The 9,924-nt window shown below is 45.1% G+C and overlaps 1 long non-coding RNA gene across 2 annotated transcripts; it reads right to left on the bottom strand.

The window, feature by feature from the left end:
- Positions 1-489: 489 nt before the first annotated feature.
- Positions 490-7,811, bottom strand: LOC145531466 (uncharacterized). Of its 2 annotated transcripts, none has more exons than XR_014072465.1 (4): positions 7,632-7,811; positions 3,624-4,093; positions 3,052-3,327; positions 490-988 (listed from the first exon to the last, which is right to left on the bottom strand). It is a non-coding gene; the product is annotated as an uncharacterized LOC145531466 (long non-coding RNA). The 2 variants fall into 2 exon arrangements; XR_014072464.1 differs by having other exon boundaries at positions 490-893.
- Between the last annotated feature and the right edge of the window lie 2,113 nt (positions 7,812-9,924).

The following is a 9,924-nucleotide window of genomic DNA, read 5'->3' as shown; positions in this document are numbered from 1 at the left end:
GCTTACATAGCCATGCTGGAACATACTAATTTCAAGCCTTTGTGCCCCTCTGATTCTTCATAAGCCGCTAATAGGTATGTAGAGAGTGTAAAGGCAAGATTGGATGTCTTCCATTTAGGACAACAGAGATAGAATGTCTAATAGAAGATGGGGAGATATCCTCACCTTCACAAGGACACCTACCTCTAGGGAGGCTCTGTGGGGACATGAGCTGGAAGTGAGATCTTTAAAGACACCTGTGGCTTTAGTGGACATTCAGCTTAGCCAACAAGGACTCTAATCTAGGCCAGAGTTCCCTGAATTCTCACCTAAAAGACAAGCATTTCCAAAGGGGCAACTGGCACAGGTGGGAGGATTGAGAACAAGGGAAACACAGATGGAAAGGGAAAGAACTTGTTGTCAAGTCCTTTTCACCATTCACCTGGAGAGGATGAGAGGATGGAAAGTTTAGCAAAAGTCCAGCATTCACCAGAAATTCACTCTCAAAACTGACACCATACATGTTTATTACACATTATACAATGTTTACTATTCACTCTTGTAGCTTCTCAGTGTAAATTTCCCATTTTGAGTTTCCAGCACACCCACTCCCATCTTCTAGTAACCGTACCCTTATATATAAACAATCATGTTCCACTCTCCATCCGTGGGATTCAGAGTGTGTACCGTGTCTGAGTGGAGCATGTGACCTGGCCTGGCCAATCAGATGGCAGATCCTCCACACCCAGAAGTGGTTCAGGATGAGCACAGGACAAGAGTTGGTCCAAGTAGAGTGACTTCTGTCCCTCGAAGGGGAGTGAGCAGGAGAGATGTTCTCTAGAGCAGGCACTGCTGGAAGTCCACCCAGTAGCTCCGCGACTCCTTATTCCAGCCAGCAAAGCCCAGCCCCCAATCTAGAGGCAGAGAATGTGTTACTTGCTTTCCCATCCTCCTTTGCAGCAAGTTGTGGGCGCATGACCCCCAGGTGGTGCAGTGATAAAAAGACTGCCTGCCAACACAGAAGATGCAAGAGATGCAGATTTGATCCCCAGATCAGGAAGATCCCTTGAAGTAGGAAATGACAACCCACTCCAGTGGTTCTTGTCTAGAAAATTCCATGGACAGAGGAGCCTGGTGGGCTATGGTCCATGAGGTCACAAAGAGTGAGATGTGACTGAGTACACACATATGTACACAGACCAAGTCCTAACCGGTGATCCAAGGGAGCATCTATTGTGGGGTGTGGGTAAGGAGGTAGAGAGAGTCTTGGAAAAGATTTGACCCTTCTGGAAAAACAGAGATGTCCTCGACAACACATTGCCTTACCTGCTTTCATTGGCTGCTGCTCTCGAATAAACGTACTTAGAGACACAGCAGCTGTTGGGAGACTGTATCAGAAAGACTGAGAGAATCACAAAAAAATACACCCAGAAACCTTGATCCTGAGTTAGTCACTTGGAACTAACTTTAGTCTTCTTGTTTGGTATGTGGGTGGAGTTGGGTGAGGGGAGGGAACTAGTATTTAAGCCACTTTCTAGACAGGGGTTTTATTAGTCTAGCCAAATTATTTTAAGTGTACTAAAAACATGGATGATTTCAGAGCTACCACCCCAGAGAGCCCAAGAATGACACTCTCACAAACAGAGCTGAAATAAATGAAATCTCAATAGCATTGTTTAAGCCCCTGAATGCATTGGTACCTGGAGCTGTACCTGAGTTGTTCAGTTACATGAATCAAAACACTTTACTTTTGCTTAAATCCATTAGAGTTAAGTTTGTCTTGCCATTTACTACATTGTTTTAAAACTATTCCTTAACAAAGATACCATTATAAATTTAAAGATACATGCTCTCTAAAGATAAATATTCTCTACAGTATTATGTATAACAGCAAAAGTAAATGAATGAATCAATACACAAAGAAATGGAAAATATCCACATAACTACAATGCAATCAAGTCAAATGTGGCCTATCCATTCTATATACGATTATACCATCATTTAAAAGAATGAGATAGGCCAGTACGTACTTAGAGAGAATTATATCCAAGACATCTATTTTGTGAAAAATGTAAGTAAACAGTAACATTTACACGTATGCATGTCTTACATACACACATATATATATTTGCATGCACATATTTATAGAGGTACATGCGTAGGAATCAGTCTAGAAGAATTCATATGGAAATAATCATAGTGTTTAGTATGAGAAGGGGGGCTGGAATTGTGGGAAAGGAGAATATTTATACCCTGTAAACTTCCAAACTGTTTCAATTTCAATAAGAATGTGTTTTTATATTACTTGTGAAATTAAAACTAAAACCTGAAAAAAATCTAAAATATCCACATTGCTGGAAGTCAGCTTTACTTAACACAAAACATTCCCTAACAAAGAAAGAAAATGGAAAGGCAGGAAGCATGTGAGGCCTTTGAACGTGCAGCCCGGAAGCTGAAAAATTCTGCTTGGCTTTCTGTCTTCTGTCTGCAGTCTCCATGCCTGGAGCTTGAAACCCAGTAAGAAAACTGCTCCGGACAGCCTGTTGGGAGGCCCCCTGGTCCTCAGCCTCCCTGTCTCTGCTCCCTGGCGGCCGAGACCTGGCACCTTAGAGCAGGCGAACCTGCCTGTCTGTGAGCATCGTTGAGGCCCTCTCAGCCGCACACCGCTCCACCCAGCCCAGACTGACTTCTCTGAGGCTGTCTTTAAAGGAGTCGGGTCCACCCTCATTTCACCAATCGGGTGACCAAGGGGAGTGAGCCTCCCCTCACTTTTGTCTCCCTCTTCCTGGGGAGACAAGAAGCTGCTGTAACCTGCTTCCTGGGTATAAAGATGCCACTCAAAACAGTATGATAGGGAAAGGGAAGTCGCTCACTCATGTCCGACTCTCTGTGACCCCATGGACTGCAGATGACAGGGTCCTCTGTCCATGGGAATTTCCAGGCAAGGCTACTGGAAAGGGTTGCCATATAATTCAGTACCAAACTCCAAACAAGCCAGGGTCGTCCCACATGCTCCCTGTTGGAGAATACCAGCGTTGACCGTGACTACGATAGGAGGGAGGTGGCACGTACCTGGTGGCTGCGGAGCAGAATGCTCTGCCCTGAGCCTCAGCTGTCCTGTGTCTGAGGGACAAGCTCCTCTCGCGTTCTGGTTGACAGAGTGTCTCTCTGTCTCTCTTCAGCACTGACCTGGCAGCGAGCTCCAGGACAGGTAGAAAACTTGAGAGGAAGAATATTCTACAGGGCCTTGCAGCCCCCTGGCTTGTGGTCAGCTTGGGCTGCTGTGACGAAGTGCCAAGGGCAGATGGCTTATAAACAACAGATGCTTCTCTCTCACAGTTCTGTCGGCTGGAAGAACGAGGTCAGGGAAGCAGCGTGGGCAAGTTCTGCCCCGAGCGCTCTTCCGGGTGTCAGACTGCCGACGTCTCCCGGTATCCTCACCCGGAGGGGGGCCGGGGGGACCCAAGCTCACTCAGGACTCTAGGAGGACACTGCTCCCATTCACGAGGGCCCTGCTCTCATCACCTCCCCAAGCCTAACCGCCTCCCAGAGATACCATTTGCTAGCGGTAGGGGTTCAACTTATGGATTTGGGGGGACACAAGCCTTCAGTCCATAACTGCTTGCGATATCATAGCCTTTTACCCTGAGGAGATGGAAAGCCATTAGCCACTCTGAGCTAGGAGTGGAGTCATATGACTCAGCGGTGGGGCTGGATGAGGCGCAGGCTGTAGGTAGCCAGGGAGGAGGCATCTGCAAGAACCCAGGGGAGGCAGTGATGGCCAGGACCACTGTGGTGCTGACGAGCAGACAGATTCTGGATCTGTCTGAAGGGGGAGGCTGTGGGCTTTGCTGCCAGAATGGGGGTTGGGGAGGGACCAAGAGAGAACAGTGAGAGACGAGCGGCTGAGAGGCTCCCGGACGGAGCTTCTGGAAGGGAGACAGTTCAAGATGAAGATGTCCTGAGGAGGAGGCCAGCCGGTCACTGAGACGTGTGAGCCCACAGCCCTCTCCGCCCTGTACTTTGATCATCTCTTCATGCATCTCTTTCCCGGCTTCGGGTTCTCAAGACAGGGCCTGTACCCTCTGTCACCACGTGGTGTCACAGCCAGGGCCTGGAAAATAGAGCAGTCACTTCATGTTTGTAAAAGAAATTGAGGGTACAGAGAGGTTGAGCAGACATATGGTGGATGCAATCAACCATAAAATTCTCAGTTTAAAAAAATAAGGAAGAAAAGAAAATCAACCTTGAGTCAGATACATTTTTTTAAAAACCTGCTGTTACTATGGCTGTTTTGAACTAGTGCTTGGCAACTTGGCATTATCTATTAAAACTAAGAGGCAATGGTCTTCCCTAGAGATCCAGTGGCTAAGACTCCACGCTCCCAATGCAGAGGGCAAGGTTCAATCCCTGGTCAGGGAACTAGATCCCATATGCCACAATGAAGATTGAAGATCCCAAGTGCCACGACTAAAACCTGGCACAGCCAAATAAATAAATATTAAAAAAACAAAACAAAAAAACTAAGCAGTGAATCCCTCTGATCCAACAAAGACAGTCTTAGGAATCTACCTTGGAGAACACACACAGGAATCTTCCTCGTAGCAGACTTGTCTGTAAGAGGGAAAACTTGAGGACAACCCAAATGCCTATTATCAAACAAGGTGGCAGTAACATTACAAAGGAATACTGTGCAGTGAACAAAAGTTTAAAACTGAATGCTTCCAACTTGAATCTCGAAAACATATCATTGAGTGAGAAAGAAATTGGGAAAATGGTAAAGCATTTCTTTATATGTGAAACTCAGGGTTCAATCTATTACACCTGCCTTCACTAAACAAGGTTGTTTTAAACCTTGCTTGTCCTCCAGGCTGCCTGTAACCTAAATAAGGTGTTTGCTCAAGATGTTTTCCAGGAACTTGGAGTCAGCTGTGTCTAGTTCAAGCTGAGCTGGTTAAGACTGGATGGGACCACTGGCCTTCCAGCTGGGTGAGCGCCAGTGTCTGTGCTCCGTGCCCTTTTGACCGAGCAGAGGCCTCTGGCCTGGTCCCACCTGCAGAGAACAGTGGTGACCGCACCTTTTTCTTATTTTCAATCACCTCTCCCCACGTTCCCCGCGCTCAGCCCGCCCTGCTGCTTTATTCCTTATCCCATAAATACCCCAGCTCTTTGCCTCTCTGGGTGTCCTTGCTTGGCTGCCTTACGAGAGCCTCCTCTCACTTTATTTTATTTTATTTTGCTACAGAGCTTGGTGACTCAGTATTTTGGCTTGCTGCACACCAAGTGAAACAAGTGAACTTGGTTTGGTAACATATGTAAAATCTACTCTAAAGGATACCTGTTTTTTAAATTATATTTTTTAGTCAAAGCGGTAGAGGATTAGAGGCTGATAAAAACTGTAGATCCCTGCCCAGCCCCTCACCTGATTTCTACCCTCCAGTAACAACAGTTTTCAGCAATTTTAGTGTTTCTGTGAGTGTTTACCCTGTCACTTGTTCTCGGTTCATTTCCTTCCTACTAGGAAACAAAATTATGAAGGAGAAAAGGGGGGATTGGGATTGACATATACACACTACTCTGTATGAAAGAGATAACCAATAACCTACCGTATAGCACAGGGAACTCTGCTCAGTGCTCTGTGGTGATCGAAGTGGGATGTATATTTACATAGAGCTGACTGACTTTGCTGTACAGCAGAAATTAACTCTGTAAAGCAACTATACTCCAATAAAAAAATTTTAAGTGGCAAAATAATCCTAAAGCAAAAAGAAAAACGTTCAGGATTTCATTCTTAGACCAGCCCTGCTCACACTTCACCCTCCCCCATCAACCTGGTAGAATCATATCATAAACCTCATAGTACATTAAAAAAAATCCCAGATGAGCTGTGTGATGAGAAATTTAATTGCTTCTCTTTAAAATTTTTGTTTCGTTTTTCCCTCTATAATGAGCAATTACCTTGATCTCCCACTTCCTCAGCTTTCTATGTGCCAATCACTAATCTATCCCTAAATTCTCTGCCCTGCCTAAGCCCACCTCTCAGAATGGTCACACCATCATGCAAGGGGCGGTTTATAGTTTTCTTGGCTGCATCCCTCTGGGAATGGTTGCATTCAAGACCTGCTTCAGAGCCATGACCCTGACTTTCCTCTGGGCTCCGGATTCATCCTGGGACTACTGCCCCCTCCCTTGGGAAAGATCTTGCACATCCTGGTCAAGGTGTCCCGTGGCATCCGCTTTCTTGCCCCACCCCTGCTGGTGGAGCACATCCTCCTCCCATAGCTTCCTGAGAAAGGGCACAGAGAAGAGGTCTGTGACCCTGCAGGTCCAAAAGGTCTTTATTCTGCCCTTGCCGTGCACACTGCCTGTCATTCACCCTCCCTGTTGGGAGTAAATCTCCCAAGCTTAAAGGGACTGCTTCATTCCAGGAAGGTGCTCTGAGTCCCTGGTCCTGAGCTTGAGATCATCTCCCTCCCTCTGGAGGCTTCTAAAGTTTTACTCTTTCTCCTGGACTTTTTGTGAATTCACAATGACGTTCCCAGTGCTTCCAGTTTTTTGTTTTTGTTTTTAATTGTTTTAATTGCCTATCTCTAAAATTGTGAAAGTGAAAGTCGCTCAGTCTCATCCGATTGTTTGCAACCCAATGGACTGCGTAGCCTGCCAGGCTCCTCGGTCCATGGAATTCTCCGAGCCAGAATACTGGATTGGGTAGCCATTCCTTACTCCGGGGGATCTTCCCAATCCAGGAATCAAGCCTAGGTCTCCCGCATTGCAGGCAGATTCTTTACCATCTGAGTCACTAGGGAAGCCCTCTAAGCACTGTGGGGGTCTAGAAAGTATAACAGAAATTAATTTCAAAGTTCTGAAAAAGGCAAAAGAGATTTTGAAAGACAGTTGGGTATAGTTTCTTACAAAACTAAACATACTCCTAACATATGATCCAGCAGTTGTACTCCTTGCATTTACCCAAAAAGAGTTGAAAAACTTAAGTGCACATGAATGTTTACAGAAGATTTGTTCATAACTGCCAAACCTTGGAAGCAAGCAAAGATACCCTTTAATAGTGAATGGATAAAAACGGTGGTACAGTCAGACAATGGAATATTATCAAACCATGAAAAGCCATGGAGGAACATTAAAAAATATATTGCTAAGTGAAAGAAGCCAATCTGAAAAGGCTACATACTGTATGATCCCAACTATATGACATCTTGGAAAAGATAAAAGCCGTGGAGAATGTAGATCTGAAGATCAATGGCTGCCAGGGTTTGGGGACAGGGAGTGATGAATAGGCAGAGCTCAGTGGATTTTTAGGGCAGTGAAACTATAATATTCTGTATGATACTACAAGTGGATAATGCTATTTTATGATTGTGAAAACCCATAGAATATACAACACAAAGAATGAACCTAACGTCAGCTATGGACCTCAGTGAACAATAACGTGCCAATATTGGCTCATCAGTTGTAACACGTTCCACACTAATGTCATGGTTAACAGCAAGGAAAAGCAGAGGTAGGAGGAGATAAAGGGGTATCTGGGAGCTCTCCATAATTTTTGCTCAATTTTTTTTATAAAGCTAAAACTGCTAAAAAAAAAAAAAAAAGTATCAATGTAAAAATGGAAAAAGATAAAAGGGGAAAGTTACTACCTGTACCCTTTCTTCTTCTTTTATTTTCTTTGGTATAATAAGCAATGTTAGAGTGGCCAGACTCACTGCCACCACCACCTCCTGGGGTCAGCCCTGGGACCCTGGGCCAAGGTGCTGATCAGGAACTCTGGAGCTGCCCCTCCAACCCCACAGGGCTTGTCAGGAGATCCTCACAGCCATGGGCATGTCCCCGAGGCAGGAGAGGTCTTCAATCCCCACCCTGGATGGCCTTGGTGACCCCTTTCAGGTCCCTCTTTGTGACTCCAGAGACACAGCCAGCACACAGAGGGGCTGTCACAGAAAGAGCCCCTCACACCACAGGACTGGCAGGACCCTTCCTGCCTCAGGAAAAAAATCCCCATTTCATCTTTGCTTGACCAGGGCCAGGACCCTTGGGGAGACCAGGAGTCAGTGAACAGGCCAGCTGCTGTTGGCCTTGAAACCCCAGCGCCTCCCTCATCTGTGATCCATGTCCAGCAGGGCCTTGGCCCAGTGCACAGACAGCCCAAGGGAGCCGGTGTCCTGGACCAGATGCAGCCAGCCAGTGTAACTCTCTTTACTAGAGCTAGGCCTGAAAGTAAATATCCGAGTATGTGGATGGACCCTTGCTTGCTTTGGATCCTACCTGCAACTGGTCTGTGCAGAGTTGCTGAGACTGGAATGATTAAAATGAGGGCAGGCCTCTGACTCTGGGCTGTTTGCATGAGGGCAAAAGTCCTCACTGGGACAGTCACGTTGTGGATGCTTCCTCATGTTTATTGGGTATGCTCCAAGAGCTAAACTAGGTGCTTTCAGTTTATCCTCATTCCTGCATCATCCCCGCATTCTACACAATAGGTTATCGTCTCTCAGAGACAGTCTGCAGGCATGCTAAGTCACTCCACTAGTGTCTGACCCTTTATGACCCTGTGGACAGTAGCCCACCAGGCTCCTCTGTCCATTGGATTCTCCAGGCAAGAATACTGGAGTGGGTTGCCACGCCCTCCTCCAGGGCCTCTTCCTGACCCAAGGATCGAACCCTCATCTCTTACGTTTCCTGTACCGGCATGCAGGTTCTTTGCACTAGCACCACCTGGAAAGCCCCAAAGACAGTATAGGGCTTAATAAAAACGCAGCTTCTCAAATCTCACCCCTAAATATTGATGTCAGGCACAGGGCATCAGACATTGCCACAAGCTCCTTGAGTGATTTAAAAGCACATCTAACTAACTTTGACACAGTTCACATAGCTGAGAAGTATCTGTGTTTCTCTGCAGATGAGAATAAGACTGGTCCTTCTCTTTGGGAATGTTAATTCATTTATATTTAATGTAATCATATGATTTAAGTCTACTTTCTTACTATGTTTTCTATGTGTATCACTCTTTCCTCTCTTTTCCTGCCTCCTTTAATATTGTTGTGATTCTATTTGGTAAATTTCAATTAGATCATTCATTTTGATGCCTTCACTATTGTTTTAATGCATGTATTAGGGAATAGAACAAATATCCTTAACTCATGATAGTCTGACATTAGAACCTTATCACTTCCCAAAGAATGAAGACCTTTAGAATACAGTAATTCCACTTAACATCCCTCTGGATATTTATGTCATCACTGTCATGTAATTTGGGGGCCTTCCCAGGTAGCTCAGTGGTGAAGAATCCACCTAACCAATGTCAGAGATGTGGGTTGGATCCCTGGGTCAGGAAGATCCCTGGAGGAGGAAATGACAACCCACTCCAATACTCTTGCCTGGAAAATCCCATGGACAGAGGAACCTGGTAGGCTACAATCCATGTGTCTGACCCAAAGAGTCAGATAAAACTTAGCACATCATGTAATTTAATTCTGCATATATCAGAAACCCAGCAGACATTATTATTACTTTTTTGTGTACTCATTAAATCTGCCCACATAAGACCATTTCTGTTGCTCTTTATTCTTTCATGCATTTCTGCTCTTTCATTTAGAATCATTTTCCCTCTGTCTAAACTCCCTTCAGGGTTTATTTTGGGGCAGATCTGCTGGTAAAAGAATTCTATCAGTTTTTGCTTCTCTGAAATGCCTCTATATCAATTTCACTTTCAAAGTATATTTTTGATGGTTATAAAATTGTGAATTGGTAATTGATTTCCTTCAGTTCTTTATTTCATTATCTGTTGACCCTATGGTTCTCAATAGAGAAGTAGCTATTTACTGTTTCCCCTTTGAGGGAGATGTATGGTTTTCCTCTGGCTGTGTTTAAGATTCCCCCTTTGTTTTCAGCTGGTGGCAGTTTCATTAGAATGTAATTAAGTGTATTATTTCCTTG

Source organism: Giraffa tippelskirchi, chromosome 13, assembly GCF_054371585.1.
Source record: "Giraffa tippelskirchi isolate mGirTip1 chromosome 13, T2T-mGirTip1v1.2.pri, whole genome shotgun sequence".
Lineage (NCBI taxonomy): Eukaryota > Metazoa > Chordata > Mammalia > Artiodactyla > Giraffidae > Giraffa > Giraffa tippelskirchi.
The sequence above is the reverse complement of the archived record's forward strand: the minus strand, read 5'-3'. Positions and strand labels throughout refer to the sequence as shown.